Source organism: Tyto alba, unplaced genomic scaffold, assembly GCF_018691265.1.
Source record: "Tyto alba isolate M040663 unplaced genomic scaffold, T.alba_DEE_v4.0 Super-Scaffold_1, whole genome shotgun sequence".
Classification (NCBI taxonomy): Eukaryota; Metazoa; Chordata; class Aves; order Strigiformes; family Tytonidae; genus Tyto; species Tyto alba.
The window spans coordinates 41,767,149-41,790,840 of NW_024881261.1; the positions used below are offsets into that span (position 1 = coordinate 41,767,149).

General features: G+C 36.8%; 1 pseudogene; it reads right to left on the reverse strand.

Annotated features, from left to right (window-relative positions):
* Positions 1-223: 223 nt before the first annotated feature.
* LOC122153255 overlaps positions 224-23,692 on the reverse strand; it is a 37,759-nt pseudogene continuing 14,290 nt past the window's right edge.

Sequence of the window (23,692 nt, forward strand, 5' to 3'; positions counted from 1 at the left end):
GATCTTAACATTGGAGTCTGTGTCATAGATCTCCCCAATGACAGACGTGTGCAACAGTAAACTTCTGCACAAAGTAATTATTGCAGAAAGTTAGAAGACACAGACAAGAAGCATAATAATGATGGAAGTGGCAAGATTACTACAACAGATAGTCTTTAGACACTGAATACTGTAATCAACATCCTTAGATCATAGCACAAGTGACATGAACAGCACAAACAACTTGATGTATTAAGCATTTAATAGTTATTGACAAAACAAACCTTCTTATACAAAACATACACAAAAGCAGGCTAGTGAAATAGTCCGTCATACAGCCCTGACCATCCAGTTTATTTTCCATTCACTAGAGTAACAGAAAAGTGTCAGGTCCATTGCTTACTACTAAAAAAATTCTAGTAACCATCTTCAGGCAGGAACTAGAAGCATATTGAAAGATGATACAAAATACAAAATTACTCTTGATACCATAATTCACTGAGCTGCAGAAATAGTGTAAGGAGTTTAAGAGGAACCCTTGATTGTGCACCCTATAAACAGAAAATTAGTAACTTCAGTTGCAATGTCCAAAGAGAGAGGTTAAGAGAGTGGTGAAAATACAGTTTCTGTGGACTAGAGAAAGCATGGTATAAAAACCATATGCTGAGAAACAAAAAGTACAGTTCTTTCCAACTCAACAGCACTCAAGATACAAATATTGACCACCCAGAAGAGAGCTGTTTTAGGAATGACAGAATTAAACATTTAAGATTGAGAAGTTCCACAGTAGATTAGTTTCTGATTCATGCCTGTTTCCATTTTTTCTTCAATACCTTGGTTTTTCTTTGTCATCCAAAAAACAAACCTACCAAAGTAGAACACCATCAGATCATCAGGCTGTGGGTAACATCACTGCTTTTCCATTTCTGCTCTTGTATTCTAGCTTTTCCAATTGTGGGAAGTAGCAGCTCCGAGACAGCAGGGGATTTGCATGCCACCAGAGCTCTTATCACAATTTGTGCAAGAGGCTGATGGCTTTGACCTGAAGCAATTATCTTTTCTATATGCAGATTCTGGCTGTAGCCACTGCAAAGGCAGCTTACAACAGAGCACCTTTATTGGGTGATACATTCAGGTGCTTTATCTTTCTCTGAAGTCCCAAACCAGTGCTTAAGATGTTCTTCTGTGGGCTCTATTCCTGCAGGTCGTGTATCTATACAGAAGAAAAGAACGTCAAAGTAAAATTAAACTTTTCCAGTTAGACAGGCAGTAGGAATACAGCAATTTAATCTTGACTAGTGTTTTAAATGTCAACTGTCAAAGCTTGCCTCTGAGTAACTTGGTAATAGAATTCCTCACAACACAACACAAAATTGGCTGTCCCAAGCAACGGCAATGAATCATATTCTTTCTGGAAGCCTGCAATTAATACTTTGAAAACTGGTTAACTCTTCAACATGTCTGCTGGGCCTTCTAAAAGTTTTTAGAAGCAAGTGTAACGATGAAGGCAGTAGTCTTAATGTGCTACTATAGATCACTAAGGCTTCCCCAGAGGTCACCTGGCCAGATAAACGAAATCCTGAGTAGGGCTGAGAAACACAACTTACCAAAACAGCTACTACTGCAGCTGGAGCCAGGCAGACTGGCAGATTCAACAGTGTCTAAAGTCTACCACCTTGAAGTTTAGAAAAAAGTTAACCAGCAGTTAACTTCAAATAGTTTTTCCCAGAAGTCTGTGCTCAATCAATGTAAAGTTAAAAAGCAAAACATTTTAGAGCATCAGCTATCTAGTAATGATATTCTGCTAATTCAATTTTAAAGTCAGTCATCAACACTTCCACTGCAGCAAAAAAAAGTTTGTTTATTCTTCAGGAGGTGAAGGATTCATTTAAGTATTTAGGTTCTCTAGCCCATATATAAGCTTCACAGCTCCAGCTGGTCAGCCCTTCAACAGCCAGCTGACTAACTATTCAGGAAAATTGTGCCATCATGCAAGTTTCAGGTCTGAATATAGAAAGGACAGAGCATTTACCCTCAACTTGCAGGCTACCCCTTATACTTTACCTCTCCCAAATCTGTATAGGTTAATACCACCCTGTTACATACCTGCTAGTGTACCCAAGCTGGAATCATCAAAGAAGTTTGTTGGATAAGTCAGTGGCAGAGGCTTTGATATGTCCTGAATCACAGTTTCCTGAGGAACAGATTGCTTGGAGTGTGAAGGCATTTGGTCTTTAAGGGAATATGGCACTGTTTTCCTTGGAGACCTTGGAACTGTCTCTCTAGTGGTTTCTCTTGAGGATCGTTCTTTCCATTTTAGTGCTCTTTCTTTCCATTTTCTAAGTTCCTCTTTCAGTTCAAACTCATTACTGGAAAAAAAAACAAAAAACAAACCCCAAAATAACCCCTCAGAAAACAACCCGGCACTTAATTAAGAAAATTTTAAAGTAGCTCCTTTAAGTCAGGAAAAAGTTCTGATGAGACAGTTCCTGTATTTTCAGATGACACAGAATAGACACAACAATCAAGACCATATTTGTGTATCTTGCTTTCAGAGGCTTTTTTTTTTATTTTGTAAGCTAAAATTCCTTCCAACATACAATTTAAGTCTATCTTCAGCATTTAAGTGATTCTTACGAAAGAAAGCAATTTGAAGTTCAATAGCCAGAGAGATATATACATAAGTAATAAATCACTACCCTTAAAGAAAAGTTTAATGTAAAAAAATATAAAAAATCTAAAATTAATAATTACTCACTGCTACAGGTCGCCCAGAAAGAAAGTGATGTGCATAGTTAAATAACAACAATGATTTGACATGTTGCTGATCAGCTTTATACTTACCTTAGTAGAAGGTCATTTTGTTTCTTCAGGTGAAAGTTCTCTTTCTGTAGCTTAGCTTGTTCAGATTTTAGAACAAGTATTTGTGTGCTCTGCACAATACCACTGCCACCACCACAAGTAAGGAGCATTTGGGATTCCTGAGGAGCTGCTTTTTCCAGTGCCACTAGAAAACAGTTTTATATAAGTGTGTGGGCTATTTAGACAGTGCTTAAAACCAAGTCTATATATTTTTTAGCTTATTCCTTCCTATGGTCTTATATGTAAAACCTTACTAGGTTACAAGTGCCATTACAACAGCTATTTTTTTTTATAAACAAGCACACCTCCCAGTATTCACACTGCCAGGGAGATATTAAGGAAGTTAAGAAATGCTTCACTGGGCCATTTAGAGTAAAAATAGTTAGTTTCATGTGTGTCAATTATATTTAGAATTAGATTTTCATATGTGAAGTCAGTCAAGGAAAAAATAGCAACATGAGCTACTACAGCTGCAGCTTATCCCATCACAAGTGCAAACAGTGGCTGGAGAAATAAATACAAGGACTGCTGTGAAGCACTGTATGTGCAGCTAACATTTTATTTTCCATCTCATCTTGCAATGCACCCAATTCTCCTCATACCCTTTGAGGTAAAAGGCCTGCATCTCTATTTGGACTTTAACCATATAACCTTAACACTGAACGTTTAACATGAAAGAGCCACTTATATTTGTCTTGGGTTTACCAGTAGCATCTTGGTCTTGCTGTAATCTTCTAAATTGTTCTTTTAGCTTTGTTAACTGCTGTTCTTGGTGTTCTGCAAGAGCTTTATAATTAGCAATTCTATATGGGGACAGGAAGGGAGGAAGAAGAAAAAAAAGATAAAAATCTTCAGTTCAGTATTTATTACAGTCGTAGAAGAGCTAGTTAGCTCATTTGGAAATCAAACACAAAACATACCCAAGTTATACAGGTAAGATTACATAAACCTAGTTGTCAGTATTTTAGGTAAAAGTGCAGAAACCCAAAAGTTGAACTAGAATTATTCTCTGTGTATCTCTTCTCTCCAGTGAACTAGAGATTGCTTTCAATTACTGCTTTCCTCTCACCTTCTTTAGTCAGAACAGTTACTTCATTTATGACTGAACATAGGTTGGTTGAGAAATTTTGGTGGGTGTATAGGGAAGGAAGTTTTGTAACCAACCTGAGATGCATACAGTTTTTACTTTCTCTGGAATCTAGCTACAATAAAAACCCTAGGACACCTAAAGCTGAATGCTCACCTCTTATTCTGTGGAAAAGAGAGACATAGAAGTAGAAGCTAAGAATTAAGTCGTTGAGAATTGTAACAAGGTAAAGTTTGAACTTACTTAATTTCGAGAGAGTTGGATTGTTTCATTCCTTTCCATATCACATTTTACCAATTGTGTTTTGAGATTGATCAATTTCTTCTTTGTACAACTCAGCACCTTTATCTAATTTTGCCTGAAAATAAAAGATATAGTGTGAAGAAAGGCTTGTTACTTAGCAATGAATTTAAGGGTTGCTTACTTTGTATCTTGACTAATATCTGCTAGATTTTGCAGGTACAGGACTGGGAGCAGGAAGTTATTCTGGAGTAAGGAACGCCCATGTTATCAACGAGCACTATAAGTATTAGTTGGTATCCTAATTCTGGTGTATTACACTGCAATCGTATTTTAGCAACTTTTGCTGACTTGTTTGCATATATAAGTCTGAGAAGTTTAGAACCAGTATGGTAATATATTACATAGAAAAAACAGCTCATGCTTCAGTTTCCAAGTCCCAAATTTTCTTACACTGTTTCAGAAATGCATCATGTACAATGATAAATTTAGCTTCTAATATAACATAGGGTTCTAAATTCTGTCTCTGAAGGCTGCATCGGTAGAATGTGAAACCGCATGCCAAACAGGCAAGTAGTGTTTTAATTTAAGAATGCTATACAGAACAATAAATTGAGTGTTAGAGAGCTATGTTTCATCCACAACGGTTCTCAAGCATGCTCACTCGCTCCCTCTGAGATGAGAGGAGAATGAGAAGAGTATTTTGCTCATACCTGAAGACTCTGATTCTCCTGTTCAGGCAGGTTTTGAGGCACTTCTCTGTCTCATTCACTCTGGCTTGCAGTTGGGTGAGCTCACTTGTTGCTGGTTTTATTCTTATCTGTGCTTCTAATTTGTTTATCCTGTCATCTTGCTCTTTGACATTTTCTCCCACTTCATTTATGACACTTTCTAACTTCTCAATTTTTATTTCCATAGCCTATTGAGATACATCAATCAGTTATGAGTAGTCATGCCAAGAGATCTAACAGCAACAGGCACATGGTCACATTCTTAATAAAACTAAAATAACCCAAACCACACCAAAAAAATCCAACACTACAGGCTCTACAGCAACTCTTAGTGTCTACCTCACTGTTCTGTCACCTTTTAGTATTCTGGAACACTCAAGTCTAAAAAAAGCGCTTTGAGCAAGGGTAACTGTGACATAAAAAAGAGGACAGAGAAAATGAGTCCTCAGTTCCTGGATTAAAGACAGAATTCTTCTCCAGCTTCCAGTTTCTCATAATGAATACCACATACTTAAAGGAAGTATCAAGAGTATCACACTATTAAAATCAACACTAAATTAAACAAAACAAATGGGAACATTTCATATGGACTTCTAAACTGACACCTATTTGTGTACAGAAAACAGGCAATTAAATTAGTCACGTTACAGATAATAGCTCAAACTTGCACTCTGGGAATAAAAAAAGCTGCAAAAATAGACATGCAATCAGGGTCAATGTATTGTGTTACAAGATTTACAGTTGCCATCAGACAACTTCTCAGTTTGATGTACTCTCACTCAGAAAACAACCGTCCAAGAAGTTTCTCTGAGAAACAAACATTAGCACCTTTCTGTCTTGTTCTGCAGCCTTTAATTTGCTATGAAGCGTGTAGTTTTCTTCTTCTAATGCGAGACTGGCAGAGCCACCAGGTGCCAGTTGTTCCGCAAGAGCAACTCATCACTTTTCTCTCTTCTCTGTTTTAATTCAGTATCAGCATTTTTACAATAATTGGTAGTTTTGGCATCCAGCTCTGAAGAAAGCTGAAGGAGGTTCTGAAAATAAGAAGCGTCATACAGAAAAATTTTAAGTAATTTTTGAATCTTCTAGAAATAAGGTAAGTGAAGAAACAGAAAGTATCTTGGCCTGTATTATTTTCACCTTCTTGTTTCAGTGTCCTATTTGAAGATGTCTGCTATCCGAAATGCAATCAGCTAACACTCAAAAGACTGGTTTCATTTCCAAATGAAGGGGAGGCAGGAAGGGGCACGAGACAGAAGATAATGCATTGCAAATTTACCAGTATTTCTGCATTAACTCATAGGAACACTAACATTACAACAGAGGAACTATACTGGAAAGACTTCTTGAGTATCAGTAACAGAAATAAACAATTATTTGCAGAAGTTTTTGCTAGAATGTATTCACTGACTAAAGTGAAACCTTTTTAGAGAAAACATACACACTGGACTATTCTAGAAACCCACAGGCTTAACTTGCCAGGATGAAAAACGAAAACTTCACACTTGTCAGGAAGTGACAAGGTTATACTAGATATGGTCTTCTTTTAAGTATTCCTACATCTTACGCTTAAGTATGAATATAGTAAGTGCCAATTGTAATGAATAAGCTTTAAATAGTCTTTTTTTGAGGGGGGGGGGTTAGTTTTCTATCAGGATTAGAGGCATTTACAGAGTGCTTATGCAAAACACAGTTCTGATTAAAGAAGGTTTAATTTTACCTTTACGCTAGGAGTCCAGAACTTAATGACTTGCATAAGCCTTTCATTATCTTTCTTTAACTCTTCTTGAAGTTCCTCTGCGTCACAGGGAGTTCCTGAACAAGCTTCCCAGAACTGTGTGGTTTCTTTTCTAGCAGTTTCTTCCCGCTGTAACTCTGCCTCTGTGAAGAGAAGTTGGCTTTCCATTTCTGATACATCTTTGAAAATGCTCTTTAAAAAAAAGAGGGAATTCAAGTTTAAATATTGCTTTGATAACTACATGTCTAAATATAGATATTGCCCTCTTAGCTATCAATATTTGCAGGAAGTCTGTTTTAGCATCCAATTATTATGTAAAAGAAATTTCTGTATACTTAAATTACACAGTACTGGGAAAAATGAGAAGTACAATCTACATTCCTGGGACAGGTGGGAAGGGGAAAGGGGAAAAAAGATTGTTAGTAAAAGTGTATCTCACTGTTTTAAAAGTCATCTTGGTATAGGGTAGTATGTATTCTATGAGGCAAATAAGTAAATAACATTCCCACTATTTTAATAACGTGATAATTTTACTTTGAGACACTCTCTGTAACAGAAACTTCAGTGTAATAAAATCAGCAGCATGAAAAAAGTTACAAATTCTGTTCTCTCCTCCCTCATATAGGTGAAGTCTTAACAGCTAAATGCAATGCCATTAGATTAGCATTACTACATTACCCAGTGCCTTGAAATATTGAAGTCTTTCTGTCTGAAAGTTGTTTCAAATACTACCTCTGTATCCAAGTGCGAAGTCTGCAGCACTTCGCTGATGTTTAACTTCTTGAGAAGATATTTCATTCTGGTTCAAATAAATCTTCCTGAGACACTGAATCTGAGCTGGTAGCTGGTCTTGTTTTCTCTTTTCCTCAAGCAATTCCATTTCATACTTGTTAACAGTCGTATAATATTCTCTTTTCTTTGAGCAAACACGACTGAGAAGAAACTGTGGTAGAAGCACAGGATTTATCAACGATTGTGCTTTAAACTGGTACCCTGCATCCAGCTGAAATCCCATGTTTTATAGTTCAATTTATTTACTATCTCAGTCCATCGGTGTCCAGGAACAACTAGAACTTGAATAAAAGTCGAATTCACATGTGCTATATAGCAATGGCATATAAGGCTTTTAGCTGGGTCAGCATTTCTGAAGTATGCAATTTTTTGTAGACTCCTAAAAAGGCCAGAATGTCTAAAAGGCTCTAGACAGTCTTTCAGTAAATCTTTGAAAAGCAAATTAAAGTATTCTTTGTTGTATTTATTTTCTCTTAAGAGTTCTGAAAGGTACAGGTGATCTACAAGAATAATATCACTGCGCTGATCTAAAGCTTTATTCTAGTCGAGATCTTAAGCTTCTTTAACCATAGAAGTTAAAAGCAACCATAGAAAAAAAGAAAAAAGATCACACCTAAAAACCCTGCATGAAGTTATGCAATAAGGCTCTTTGGAACAGTTGTTAAAACTTCTTAGCCAATGGATATTTTTAGAGACAACTGACTCTCAAGATCATGTCCAGCTTTTTTGTGTACTGGACATGAACCTCACCCACTCCCTGGGCCTATTCTGCCCCAACCCTTAACATTTTATGGTAAATAAGAACAGAAAGAACACTATAATTTACTGTAATACTGCATATGATAACAGGAATTCTTTCCCAATTGCCTTTAACTATTTTCTGATAATTGGAATCAGTTTCTCCACTGAACTGCGAATTGGGGAAGGTCGGCAAAGCTACACAAGTTATCAAACTACTCTGATCGTTTTGCAGAGTAAATCTGAATCTTCAAGGCATCTTACGTGTCCCTTTCCCCCGTAATAAAATATATACTTAGGGGTCCATAACTTGATTTATAGACTAGAGAAATATCATTTCCTATTTAAAATGGATTAATATTAATGAAATACTGTGCAAAGCAGCTGACCTACAGTCAAAAACTAAGGTTAACTTAACTAGTTCCAGTTTTCCAGCATCATAAAGCATTTACTATCAATTTGTTCCCCACAAGATAGATTCACAAAAATCAAAGCTAAAGTATATAGAATCCCGTTATATAGCTGTTAATATGGAGAGCTTATTAAAAAACCCCAAACCAAAACAATATGAAGCATCCACATATTCAGCCTTTTAAGTTGGTACCTTCAGGTTGTTCAATAAGCTCTGGAGATGACGGTTTATTTTCTCATTTGCAGTCTGAAGACTTTTGACTTCTTTACTCTGTTCCGATGAAAGCTGAGCCAGTACCACAGCTATCACTGCTTTCTGAATGTTCAGTTCACTCTTTAGATTAAGAGACACTGTAGAGAGACATTCATACCTCTTCCCTATGTTTGGGAATTTCTCAAGAAGCTCCTAAAGGCAAGTGAAACAAATTAATTCAGTCACAATAAGAAGAAGTGATTATCTATGAACATGAAGCTTTAAATAAACCATCACTCTTGTACTAACCCCCTATAGCATGTATTGGTTTTGCAACAGAAAAACTAATAGGACTAAGACTTCAGTTTTGACCTGCCACAGGAGTATGACAAAAAGCACCAAGCCACACACAAAAGCAGGTATTTCTTAGTTTCCCAGAAGATCATTTCCTAAACTCAAATTATTTTCACGATTTAGATTGCCTGGCCACAGTCAAGACCTGTAGATCAGGCCCCAAAATTAAACTGTTGCCTGTTCACAGGTTTGCCAGCTAGGCTGCCCGTAGGATGGGCTCCCAAGTTGATCTACTTGGTCCTTTGTTGAAAGGACAGGGATGATGGAATTTTGTCTAGCACTCTGCCATAAAAAGAAGATGCTGATCGAGCAGTGAGCAGGCTGAGAAATTCAATAGGCTTCAAGGCACTTCTCAGTAAACTGCAGCTCACTATATATGAAGCTAGATTATACAATTTTAAAGTATAAGACTTCCTAGGCATACTGCCGTCTTTGGTTCTCAGTTGAAAGAAGCAAGAAGTCACCAGTTTAACTCTTTACCTCACAGTAAAAACACCAACTCACACACACATTCAACAAGAGTATGGACAAGAGACTTGAGAAAACTGCACAAGAGGCAGATTTTACCTCTTACACAAGTCAGGAGAATGTCATTAAAAGGAATTAACCTGATGTTTACTTCCCTCATTATTAATCTCCCTATGGCTGACTGTAGGATAGGGACAGTGTGAACAGAGAAAGTTACACACAGCTGATGTCTGTAATTTGGTCCTTTACCACATTTGGTGTTAAATGAAGCAGCGCTCAGGAGCTTTTCTAACATGTATAGCATGATGCCCAAGTCTGCTGCACAGACATACAGACTGCAGTATAACGGTACTCTTTAAGGTGTTTCATACCTACTCATAAATCCTGGTTTATTTTGGCTTTCAGTAGGTTAGCAGTACTTCTCACATTTGTGAGAAAGTATACTCAGGGATCACTAATTACCAAAAATTCTGAGGAATTACAGGACCTTCCTATTTTCAGAAGACAAGTTATTTAATGAAATTAATTTATTTAAAACCAATTTATTTTGATGGAGAGTAACAGAAGAGAGGATTTGGGAGGAATTTTGCAAAAACGAAATGGTGAAGTGCTTCTATGTGACTAAGTATTTTCATTGGGGTGGCTGGACAGCGATGAAATCAAGTGAGATGTCTCAACTGAGAAGTGAAATGGGACACTCTCAGAACAAGATGCCCAGTCACTGAACAGCAACAGCAAATCAGATGATCCCATGGTTTGCAGCACATTAGCAAGACAGACAAACAATTTATATGTTATACACAGAAGCAAGGTTTATGCTCCAGAAGAAATGTTAAGGTTTCGCATGCAGTCCTTAACATAAGCAGAGAAGTAAGTTTACTTTCATTTTTAAGGTTTTTTCCTTCGGGCTGTTCATCAGCCACCTGCTCTGCATTATCTGGTGGGTTCACCTGAATGGACATATCCTTCAGGTTTCTCTGCTTCAGCTGGTCTAGAGCACATTCTAGTTTTGCACTTGTTTCAACACACTGAAACGAAAGCATATATGCTTAAGTACCATTCAAGAAGAAGTTATCAGTAACTTAAGTATGCAACTTGCAACACCAACCTACCTCAGAACTTTTTTGCAATTCTATCTTGAGCTGGTCCCGCTCAGAACTGACATACCTGGAGAAGTTTTTGTAGCTCATCTTTTTCTTGATTAACTTGATGAGATTTGTTCCTTAAGTTGTAAGGACTGACTAGTTCTTTCAGCCAATAACTGGTCTTTTCACACGATACGCTATTTAGCATCTCAGTTAACTGTTGAATCTATAATAAATAGTGGAGAAGAAACAAGAATTATGATTTGGTCCTGGCCCCCCTGAAGTACTCAAATCAGTTGTGTGAAATACAAACACAATTTCCAAGAACCCTAAGATTCACACTAACAGCAAGAGAAGTTTAAAAATAATTTTGGGGTTCTAATCACTCAGCAAAATAAATTCAAAGAGGAATAGCATGACAGCCAGAGAACTCTTTAGTCTTTAGTTGACTTTAGTCAACTTTGGTCTTCAGTAAAGCAAGAAGAAACAAACAAGAAGGCAGTCAACATATGTCTGCTATGACAATTAAAAGCAATAGAAGATTAGCGTAAGAGATGGGCAGGGGAATTGTCTTTATATCTGCTCTACCGAATAGAGCAGTAACACATTTACTCATCTGAAGCAATCCTTAATTATACTCTGATCTAGCAAACAGAGGAAGAGTTTGACAGGTGAAAAGCGAAGTGAAAAATGCAAAGAGTGAGTTGGCAAGAGCTCAGTGCAAGACTTCCTGACTAACAGATACCGTTTGAAAGTGTGCAGAGCACCAAGGATTCCAAACCCACTTAGGTTCATATTGTCTACACAGTGCCTTTTGAAGTTGGAATAGATACATGTATAATTACTGACCCATTATAGTTACTAAGCCTGCACACGCTGGATCAATTGGTACCCATTCTAATGGAGTGACCAACCCAACTGGTTATGAGGCTGAAACAAGTTGAGGATGCTATTTCTAAACATCGCTAAAGAAGATTGTGCAAAATCCTTTGCCCATGTTCATGCTTGCTTAGCACCCATACAAATGATGCACTGAGAACTAAAAATGAGATGAGATTTATCTTGAGCAAAAGTTTAGCACATCAGTGATAAAACAGCAAAAGACAGAATAGCTAGACTAAAAACAGAACTCCTTACCTTTGTTTGTTAGGCTGTCCTCCAGAATCTCTGACCGCCTCTGAACCTTTAACGAATGTTCTTCCCTTTCTTCAGCCTTGATCTTCTCATTGCTGAGAAGTTCTTGTTGACACTTCAATTCCTTCTCAGTTTCAAGAATCTGGAGTGAAAATAGAACACTAAATATACAAATAGGTTCTGAGATAACACATGAATCTAACTCACCCGCCAGGCCATTCAATATTTCATAGGAGTCAAAATACTTGGTTAAAAAAAAAAAAAAAGTGCTTTAGTTTGGGTACAAGAAATTTCAAGTTTTGTCTTTGAAAGTTTCTCCTTTCACTAAGCAAAGCCTGCCAACTAGCATACTGATAAATCCTTTCTAAGGGAAATAATTAGACTAAGCATGCTACAAACACATTTGGACATACCTTCTGCAATCCCTGTTTACACAAATGAGAAACAAAGCAGGGATGTAATTTGAATAGGGTTCACATCAAGAACTATCTGGAAATTATTACTCAACAAAATTTTATGAGTTGGACTGTTGTCAGAGGGCTGCTAAATGATCTTTGATAATTTATTACAGAACTAGCATTCCTTTCACTGAACATCGGAATTTCCAGTGAAGTTGAAGTTTTACAAGACAACTGATACTCAAAACCGGGTGAATCTGAAGATATTGGTAGCAAGAGTAAGAAGATTCTCCTCCCACCACAGCTTCCAATTAACTACAGACATCTGAAGTGATTACTCACTATCTGCACAAGGACTGCTGCTCAATGGATACCACCCGATTCCCTTGTCTCCACTGCTGTGAAAATATGCCTTACCCAGAAGAGAAATAAAGGTGTCAATGTCAGCTTTAGTTTCAAAACTTTGGAGTCAACTACACAAGATACCATTTTATCAAATTGATTTAAAAAATGCCTGTTAAGTGTTTTGGTAGTGCAAGCCATTCTCTGGTTCCTCATTTATTCTTAAATAAAGCAGTCTCCAACAACATTTTGGAAAGAATTTACACACATCTTTAAATACCACTTGCAGAAGACAGAAGGTAAAGCATGATAACATTCTTCAGTCTGGGTATGTAACATTAATACTTGCAAGATATTTTTCCAGACAGCTTCAAGAATTAACCATCCTCTTCTACCAAACATTTATAGGTTATTGTATTCTGATAAAAGATAAAGCACCTTATCAACACTCTCCTGCAGGTTCATCTCCAGTTTGCTCTTCTCTGCTTGAATACCTTCCAGCATCTCCTGGAGCTGATCTCTCTCCTGTGCTAACAAGTCGCACTGTTCCTCCCACTGTTGAAGTTTACTGCTTTCACTCTCAGTTTTTTCTTTCAGTTCTCCCAGCAGCTGGTGCCTTTCCTTAGTTACCAAATTTAAGTCCTCATTCAACTTGACTACCTATTAAAAACATAGTTTTTAAAAGTATAAAACCTGCATTTTATAAAATACAGAATTATACATTAAATAATATAGAAAAGTATAAGCATAACTATTAGCAAAAACTCTTCTGTTGCTAAATTGTATTACCATGACGTCATCTATTCGTCCAATAAAACAGCCGAAATCATCCTGGGTAAATGCCTGTTATTCTTATAAACCCTTGAGGGGACTTCCTCTAAATTATTTTTAAGAGTTTTTTACTATACTTGCCTTTTCTTTTGTTTGTTTATTTCTTCATTTAGTTTTTCTTCAGTGTTTTGCCATTTCTCTTCTCCATCTGTTAACATGTTCTTCTGGATATCAGCTTGCTCTTTCTGATGCCTTAGTTCTTCTTGTAGGTTTTCCATTTCTGTCAGAACTTTTAAGGACTACAAAACAAGGTATTACATGGATGTTCTCTCAGTATGACCAAGTTTTGCTTATCAGGAGTTAAGAATGATAAGTCAGAGCATTTGAATTTCTGGAGAGAACTATCAGAATAATCAGTCTTTTACTTTAGGAAAAAAACTAGTTGTCATTCTCCCATGCCTAGTTTAAGAACTCCAAAGGAAGGCAATCTTTAGGAATAGTCTATCCTTTAAAAAAAAAAAAAAAAGGAAATAGGCAGAAATAAAGAGGAAACAGAAAGTGTTGTGGGGGGAACAGATTATGTATGTGACTACTTAAAAAAATAAAAAAAAAAAAACAAAACATACAAAAACCACACCACCACACCATGAAAGATACTCTTATTCTTGTGACAGCTGCAACCAGTTACATGAACAATGTGTCCAACTGTTTAGTAACAAGATGCCAATCTAAAACTAAACATCTGATAATCCTAATTGGCTGGTTTTTAAATTAGTTGGTCTATACATACCTAAGAGATCAGTGGTTCTCCCTGAGGTTTGCCAAAATTTATACAAAAGCTTTTGCGTTTCTTAAAATAGTTTGCAGAGCTTCTCTTAGGAAAAACAAAACAAAACACAACTATTTACCAGACTTCCTTTCAATTTTAGAAGTTATCAGCTTAATTTTTATTAACTGTATATTAGAACAAATTTGTCTGAAACAGCATGTCAGCATAAGCATATTTTCATAAAAATACTTTGAATACTGAAATCACTAATCTGCTAGGAAATCAGGCACCTGGAAGGAGAACTGGGATAGCTAATCAGTTTCTTTTCTGGGTTTAGCTTTCTCTTCGTCAATCCAGATGGAGCTGAAGTGGCAGGAGAATTAAGCCCTTAGACATGAGTAAACCTGGATTACCTCTACTGTTCAGCACTAAATGCAGAGGGACTGCACGTGAAAGATGTAACTGGCATTTGTGGAAGGTTTGTCCAGCAGGTGACAGAGAACTATGCCTAAACCCAGAGCAGCACAGGGACCAAAAGGGCAGGAAGAGGATAGGGGGGAATTAAAAAAAAAAAAAAAGAGATAGGTTCCAAAATCCGAATTGGATTAGTAAACAAATTTTTAGTTTACTGTTGCTATGAACAAGTGAAGGGAGAGCAAGAGATAGTGGAAGCGGAAGGCTTCGTGGCCAAAATTCAGAGTGGTACGAACCTAATTACAAATTAAATACAAATTAAATAATTGTTGTAAAGAGATTTTATACATACTCTCTCCTTGCTTTCCCGACAGTCAGCCTCTAACTGATCTCTTTCTGCTTTACAAGTCTCTACCATTTGCTGTAGCTCATCTTTCTCCTCATTAAGTAAAGCTATTTTGTCAAGTTGCTGACAGATGTGGTCATTCATTGTTTTTTCAATTTCTTCTTTTTCTGACAGTAGCTTGTCATATTCAGAAGAGACATGAGTCAGGTTTTCAGTGACTTCAGTGAGCTGAAAGAACAAATAAGAACCAGCATTAACATTTCTAATAATCTCTAGCATGGATAGAAGTAATTTGCTAGTTAGTTTGGGGAAAAAAAAAAACACAGTAACAGTCTAATTTATTAAATTCTGTTTTTCCAGTAATCAGGTTCCAATTTAAGAAGTGTTATGGGATCATATTTCACAAGCACTTTCTATAAGTATGGGTTATAACAGGATTATTTTACAGAAGACACCTCCATTAGTTTACTGCTACAGTAAAAGAAAGAGATAACAATTTTGCTTAAAAGTCAATCCAATTTCAGTGCATCTGTCTCATTGGTAGACAAAACTGAGTGTGCAAAAGCCTACAGGCCACTATAATTCCATGAAAATAACTCCACTGCTGTAAGCACAGCAGACAGGCTTGATTCTAACAAGTGTTAATATCTTGTAAATAGCTTCAAGACATGAAAATAATAAGCAGGCAAGAAATTTATAATAGTGCAGCAAGTTAAATAAGCTAAACTGTCATTTAGATGCTCAAGTGTCTTCAAAGTTACACAGGTAAAAGACATATTATTAGAATTTTAAAAGTCTTAAGATTGGGAAATGCACTGAGGTCAAAGAGCAGTACTCCAAATAATATTCCATCGTTCAGTACTAAGGCATGTTTAGTAACGAGTAAGTGAGGGCTGCAGCTTGCAAGGTCAAATTGCATTTGACCATCTTTTCACTGCCTCTGCTTCTACAGAATTCTCTCGTGAAGCAGTACAGGAAAAAAAAAGGGAAAAAACTTTTAGTGAAGTTTCGTTTTTACATTTACTGAACCCTTACAAACGGCAGTCTGCAGAAGACACAGGTTGCCCATCCTGATAGAATTTTTAGTTTACTTGGCAAAACTGCATCTGACCTGCTGCAGTTCGTCAGCTGTTTCCTTCGATGCCTCTTGCGCTTCTAAGAGTTGATATTCTTTCTCCGAAATACTTTCTTTCAGCTCCACAATAGCCTCCCGATGTCCGAGAGAGTAATGAGCACATTTCAACTCCTCCTGCATCTCTGAATTCTTTGGACACAACACAGCTGAGTATGTTAAAGTCTGAACAACACTTCCAAAATTTAAGACAGACATTTACCAAAGCTATTCTCTTAAAGGAACAGGACTACTTTTCTTACCTTGCTAATAGTCTCCTGTATGGTTTCTCTTAACTGCTCTCTCTCATTTTGGAGATTCTCTAGTTGTATTTTAAGATTATCATCTTCCACTTTCTGTCAGAGTGCTTGCTTCTCGAACAGTCAGGCAATTTTGGAATAAAATTGCTTCTCTCCATTTTTTCAGATTCTCTTTGACATTCATTGGCCTTTACTTCCTCCATTTCATGCAATTTCCTTTTTGCCTGGCTCAGCTCTTCTCTCAGAAGAAATAGTTATTGCTCAATAGATTTTTCTTGAATCTGAGGGATCTATTTTATTCAGAGATAGCAAGTCAACACACTTAGGGGAAGTAGCTTTAAGAGAAAGATACCTGACCTTCAGCAGGTTGACTATATAAAACGAAACAGAAGCAGTGTTTTAAAGAAGCCATGTTTTAGAGATATTAATATTTTTTTTCCAGAATAATAAGATTCAACTGAACTAATTTCAAGAAACTTGACCTGCATATTAAGAGACGTGTAAAGGTAAAATTCGAAGTGAGAACTTCTGAAACAAGTTACTAGAAGTAGAATTTCATGGCCATAGCTTAAGTCTGAGGGCGGAAAGAAAACCCACACCCCAAACAAAACAAAGACATCCCCGACAAAAAAACCCACACCACAAATCAAACTATAGAGACCTTATCCATATTTCTAAGCTCAGTAGTAGATAATAATGGTGCCAAGACAGTTATTGCCTTGAAACTTGCCCACTCCCCCCTGTAAATATTAAAATACGTGCACATACTCACTTTTTCTGAAGTGTACATACACACACACACACACACTTTGCACATACACATGTAGCACAGAAATCCACATGTCAAATTACAGAAAACTTTGGCTGCAATGTCCCTTTCGCTGCAAGGACAAAAAGTCAGTTCTACCTGTGCTTTGAAAAAGCAGACCCATGTGGTCCAGACAAGCCATTTTTAGCTTTAACTACTTAAAGAACCACATCTCTGTACAGATCAACTCAGAACATCACTATCTTGTATCAAGTTAAAATTCTATTTACAGAAAAATGGTTCTCATGTTCTACTACTATTTGTCCATACACAACAATATGGGTGGAATCTATTTCAAGTAAACAGCAAGTAATCCTAGGTGTTAATCATCTGCAGACATGTAGCAGGACCCTTTTCCTCCAGTTTGTTTTGCAACTTATTGTCACTCAAGTTGAAGTTTAGAGCAGCATGCTTTCCATTATAGCCCTAGCATAATTACTGAAGTTCCTTCCCCATGCTCTTCTTTTTCCAAATGTAAACTGTTCAGCTTGTCCTGCAATGACTTGTTCTCTTGCCTAAGGAAAAAGATTTGTTCCTTTTGCACCTGAAGCTGATTGCTTTCTCTACAGTTATTTTCTGACTTTTCCTCAGCAAGCTGGTCTCTCTCTGATGTGCACGATTTTTATTTCTTCTGTCATTTGCGATATCTACAAAAAATGTGTAAAGACAGTATTTACATCAATTCAAAACCAACATGCAACGCAAAAATTTGGTTTGATTCATTCTGCTACAGCATTTTTAACACCAAGCCACTGTAACTAAACTAGAAAAACTCCAGAACCGAGTCTTTAGCCTTTGTCACCTGTTTTGTTTTAAATGCTAACCTTTTACCAGTCTCTTCAGCAGTATCGACCAGATTTTTGTCTAGAAAAAGTCTGAAGAAGACAAATAAGAAACACCTGTTGGATTACTTTTATGCATCTGTTCCAAAACACACAAATGCTGAACTGACAACCATTGACTTACTGGGTCTAGCAGCTGATACACTTCAAGAAAAATCAAATCTCACATGCTACAGATTCTCCCCACAGAGAAATTGTGTCACTGAAGCAACTGTGTAACACGCAATATTCTCAGCACCCTTCTTTGTCAGTTGTTGAACCAACAGGCACAGAAACCAGTGGATCAGCCTTCTGCTCTATGTTGAGAACCGAGCTGCCATTTACAACCGCACGTTACACTTCTCATTGGGACTGAGTGTTATAAACCATTAACCTCATTCCTACCCCTAAGTACACCCTCATCTCTTCTTCCATTTGCCATCTAAGGCCACCACTCAAACTGACAAGCATGGGGCACACTAGTTAAACAAAGGTTTATTAGTGTACATTCCAGCTTGAAGCTCTACAGAAATACATCAGCACCTGGTAAAGACTTGCATCAGGCAGTACTACTTTCTTGCCCACTTTATATCAAAGGACTAGACATTTTTGAAGGACAAGCAGAAGATTATAAGCAGACTAACTAGGCTTGCTTCTTTCAGTGTTGGAAAAACAAATTAAAAACATTTTTACTTTGGATTATTATGTAACATTTTACCTGCATTTCAAGTTCTTTAATGGTTTTCCCTAGTGCCTCTTCAACACTCAGAATCTGAGATTCTTTTTTCAGAAATATTTTTTTCCAGCTTCTTGACAGTGTCCTGGGATTGCTTGAGAGAACTCTCTGTATTTCTCAGTTCTTCCTGTGTCAAAATGTTCTTGAATAGAAGAAAGAAAACCCACAAAGAAAGGTCAAGTATTTTGCAACATTAGTAAGCACTCCTTGATTAAAAAAAAACAACACACAACCCCCCACTCCCCTACTCCCATATATATTTCAGTATAGTTTATAGGCGTTCTTACACTCTTCCCTTAACACATATGGTCCATTTCTAGAAAGGCAGAATTCCTACCATTGAAACAGTGTCCTTTGTATCCTCTTTGAGTTGGTCTGCCTCAGCTTGGAGAGACTCCTCTTTTTGCCTCAAGCAATCTCTTTCCTGGCTTAGAGTTTTTAGTTCTTCCCAACACTCAGTAAGCTGCTGAAGAACTGCCTGGATCTCCAAATCCTTGGCCTCCAGTCTCAACTCCATAATCTTTTCTTGCTCTTTTAGTCGCTCCATTTCATTTAACTTCTCCTGAGTCCCAATAAAATCTTTTCTTATCTCAAGGAAGCCGTTCATACTCTGCTGTCTTTCCTTCCAGTTCTTTCATTTTGCTAGAGAGCTTTAGTTTATAAAGGAAAAGGCCAGACACTTTAATTGTAATGCAAAACGCCATAATGTGTACATGTTCTCACAGAATCTTATGGGAACTTAGGAAGGGTGAGAGATGCCAGTTTTCAGCAAGAAGAGGAAGTTCATCATTTCACTAAGTGACTGCTAATATTCTTGCCCACATTAAATAAGGATTTGTTTAGGGAACCTTCCTGTGGTTTCTCTTTAACAGCAAAAGTCTTAGCAAAACATAACACCACACATGAAACTGTAGCTTAGTTTAGGAATTATCAAATTAGGAGCCACCAAATACATAGCTGGAACATGGCAGCCATCAATGCCAAAAGCACTGAAGAAAATATGCATCTTTAGTTCCCTTTTCTTAATTTTTTTTTTGTTTGTTTTCTTTCTGATTGCCAATTGATGTGGGGATTCTCTTTGGTTTGAAAGATCTATTCTAAGCAGACTCCAGCTCCCAATGAGGAATCTTTGTTTCTATGACTTTAGATAGACTAGGTCATAGCAGCATATTTAAAATAACATTTTGCATAATGAAGATGTAACTTAAGAATGGGAAAAGAATTAAAAGGTCAAGTACAGGAGAGCACGTAACCTGGAATAACACACACATTTCTTTGCCTATGAAGAGACTGTTGAGCTGCATAATTCTGCAACCTTATACACCTGGCATGGAATAAGTAATATCCACTCGTACTAGAGGAATTTCAATGACAGTATTATTTATATCTTTAAGTCTACTTCTCAAAAAAAAAATATTATTTTTTTTTTAATGCTACAAGTGAATTCCTCATGTCCGATATGTAAGAAGGAACAAGCTGACACTGACCTCTAATTTCACTTCCTCCAAACTTGTTTTAGAGTCTTGTGCTTCTTTTGATGGAGCATTTATTTGGAGCTTCATTTGTTCATTGTTTTCTGATGCAGCTACATATTTTTGCTCTAGTTCTTCATGGAGCTGTTTAAGTGCTACACATTCCTGATCAGACTTTATGTACTTAAGCTGTGCATCTGCTAGATTGTCTTTTGATTTTTCAATTTCTTCAGTCATATGTTTAAGTCTTATTTCATTTTCAGCTACTTCAGAAAGCAGCTTTTCTCATTCCAATTTTAATAAGCGTAGCTCCTCACATTTTTCAAGAATCTGCCAACAGAAAAACAGTATTAATAGCATTTTCTAAATCAGTATTTGTCATAGCTGCATAATAAAAAACATGTTCAGATGCAGATATAGGAAATAAAGTGTAGGCAAGCACACAGCACATTGCATTGGGTTTTGCTTTGTTGGGAGGGAGCTGTCTAGCAAATAATCCTTCAAAGGGAAGACAGACGGACAAGGCCCTTCTAAAACCTTGAAACCTCTCCTCTAACTCCTCAGATATTCTTAAAAATAGAAAAGTGAAATATCTAAAGTTAAGACTGGACTGATACTCCTAGCTATGACTTCTAAAGTGAGTGTTTAGATGTATTAATACTTTCTTCATGACAGAGACTTTACAGAGTTCTTAACACCTAATTAAAGTTTTATTAATGGAAGTAGACCACCAAAAGGGTTTGGAACTTTTTGTAAAGCACTCTCGAGCTTGTGAGATTACTTGCCCTGGAGAATTTTCACTGCACACACTTAGTAGAAGGTATTTAAGGATAAAGAAACCTAGAAAGTGTTTGCAAACAAATGCTTTAAGACACCTCTATAGCAAACTTCGTCTACTAAGCCCTGGTCTGCCAGGAAACAGAAAAATTTATCTGACCAATTTTCCAGGATTTGCAAGTTAAATCTTTCACTTCAAGCAGCATTTCTGCTAAGACATCTTGAAAATTTCTCTTTGCCCAATTAGACAAAGATTCAGTTTTAGAACAGTAAACTAGGATCAAACACTATTATACATATGCACACAGTTATCAATGGTGACCAAGACAAACAAGCAGGCAAATGTTCAGCTAGAAATTCCTGATTAATTATAATAGATTTTGTGACTAAACATGTGATCTTAGTTTTATTCCTAGGTGCAAATATTATTGCTCCTCAGTTACTTAATCAAATTAGTTGTAAAAATCTCAGGTTATTTGATTCAAGACAACTTTTGGCTTTAAAACTTCATGTTCAGTAGGCCTCCGTTAATATGTTACCAGTCAAGAACAATATAAAAGCAAAGAAAAAGTTTTGTGTTTTTTTTTTTTTTTGTTTACCTCTTTCTGCTGTATCTCGACAGTATTTGGTAGAGACTGAAATTCTGAGAGCTCCTTTACTTGTTTTTGCAGAAGTGTATTCTCTTTCAGTGCTTTGTCTAGTTCCCTTTTTAAGTTATCTGCCTTTCTTTCCAGCTCCGTAAGAGAGAGCAGATCTAGAGAATTAACAAGTTTAGATTAATAGGAGTGTGAGAGAAGAAAAGCATGTTTTAAATTAAGCAGAAAATTCATCATGCATTCTAGATGTCGTATCAGTATCGTTCTAGAAAAGTATATTTGAGAGTGGCCAACAACTAAATATGAAACCGCTAGTCTGAATTCAGCCATCACTTGTTAGGTTGACATCCAGTTTATTTTAGATTCTCCCCGACAGCCTTTGTTAACTTGACTGTCTTTGTGCAAAATTCAAAGCATACCTTAAGTTGCACTTTTCCAAAGAGTTCAAGGAAGTGCTAAAGCAATTACTATGTGCCTGCAGTACCAGATACTCTAATATTTTTATGCTGACAGAAGCTCCCGGTATTTGAGAAAACAAGAGCCAAGGTCTCCCTGCTCCCTAATCATTATGGGGAAAAGGAAGGAAAGGGGCAGGGGGAAAAAAGCCAAACTTGAAACAGTACCTTTTGGAACTTTACCCTCCATCAGTGAAGTTAGCCTTGTGTTTTCTTGAAATACAGACTGCAACTCTTTCTGCAAGTCAGCTTGCACTTTTTTGTAACTGGCTTTTCCTGTTTCTATTTGGCTTTAATAAAATTGAACATCCTTTTGCATTTGCTTGTACTTATTTAAGAGTTCATTCTTCAGGAAAACAAAACAACATGCAATTCACACACAAAATAAAAGTCTACTTGCTTAACATTTAAATATTGCATCTGTCACTCTGAACAACTTTGGTCTTAACAAATATGGCAGAATAAGCCACAATTTAACAATTGCATTCCTGTCAGTCCTATAACAAAACAAACCTTACCCAAAAGGCTCAGGGCCATAACTGCTTCTATTATTTTGTCTTTACTCCTTCAAAGCCCAAAGTAAGCTCCATCCCATTTCTGAGTTCACAGCTCTTATTTCCTTTTGTTCTTTAGCAAAATTAGGTTTGGAGTCTTATGTCCTAGTATGCGTGTCCTGGTCTTATATCCTAGTAACTCCCTAAAGTTAATTTGCTCGCTCTCTCTACTGGCAGACTTAAAACTAACCACCCACTCCTGTGGAATAAGCCTCTTCTTTTCTTTTTATCTTTCTCCTGAAGACCCCTTTTCCATCAATTCCATAATAAAAACGCTACTTGGAGCATGAGTCATTAGCTTTCTCCAAATATTCTACCACATCTGGTGTTTACCAATTGTCTCCTTCACTAGTCTGCAAGCAGATAGGCCTTTAATGGCATTTTATACAGCTATAAACGCAGTTTAACAAGTACTTACCATCTTCTTCAGCTCCAAATTTTCAGTTCTGAGAAAAGCAGATTCCTTTTTGGCATCCAAGACTAGGGTTTCACTGCCTAAGAGGGATTTCTTCAGCTGCTGAATTTCTTCAATTAGCTTATCAGAATCAACCTGAAAAAGACAAAGAAGTAATAATTTAAAAACCCAAATATATAGTAATAATAAAGCAAGTGTGTTCATTATAATGTGGTTAAAACATAAATAAAGGCTCAGAAAACTTGGTGAGGTTGCACTAAAAGGAACAGTAGTAGTCTCGCTTGAGAGATGGAATGAAGAGCAGCATTTCCTATAGGTTAACTTCACTGGAGTATTGCTGTATAATTACCATTTTAAGCTTTGTAAAAAAAATTTCCTAACATCTGTAGGGAAGATGATTTCAATTACACCAAGGTTATACCTAAATTTAACCATTTACAACAAAAACCCAAGCCACCTCTCAACTCAGCAGAAAGCTCAAATTTACCACTGAAGGTGTGTCCTTTTTTTCTACTCCCACTTTCTGCAATTCTTCCACATGATTCTGTAATAGCTTTATTTTGTTCTCTTTCTCTTTCAGCTGTTCCAGTTTGGAGTTCATTTCTGCCTAAAAGTTGGAGAGAAGAAAAAGGGGGTAAGGAAGGTTCTAGTGCCCAGTTTGGTTTTCATGCAAGATTTTAACAAAAACCTGCTTTGTATATAGTAAGCGTTCATGGGGTTTAGACATATGCTCCTTATAGCTCGACTCAAGTTCCTCACTGTACACTCCAGCATTGAAATTACCAAACTCTTTAAGTTGGTAATTTCACGCATTAGTTGTATCTGTGGAGCAAAC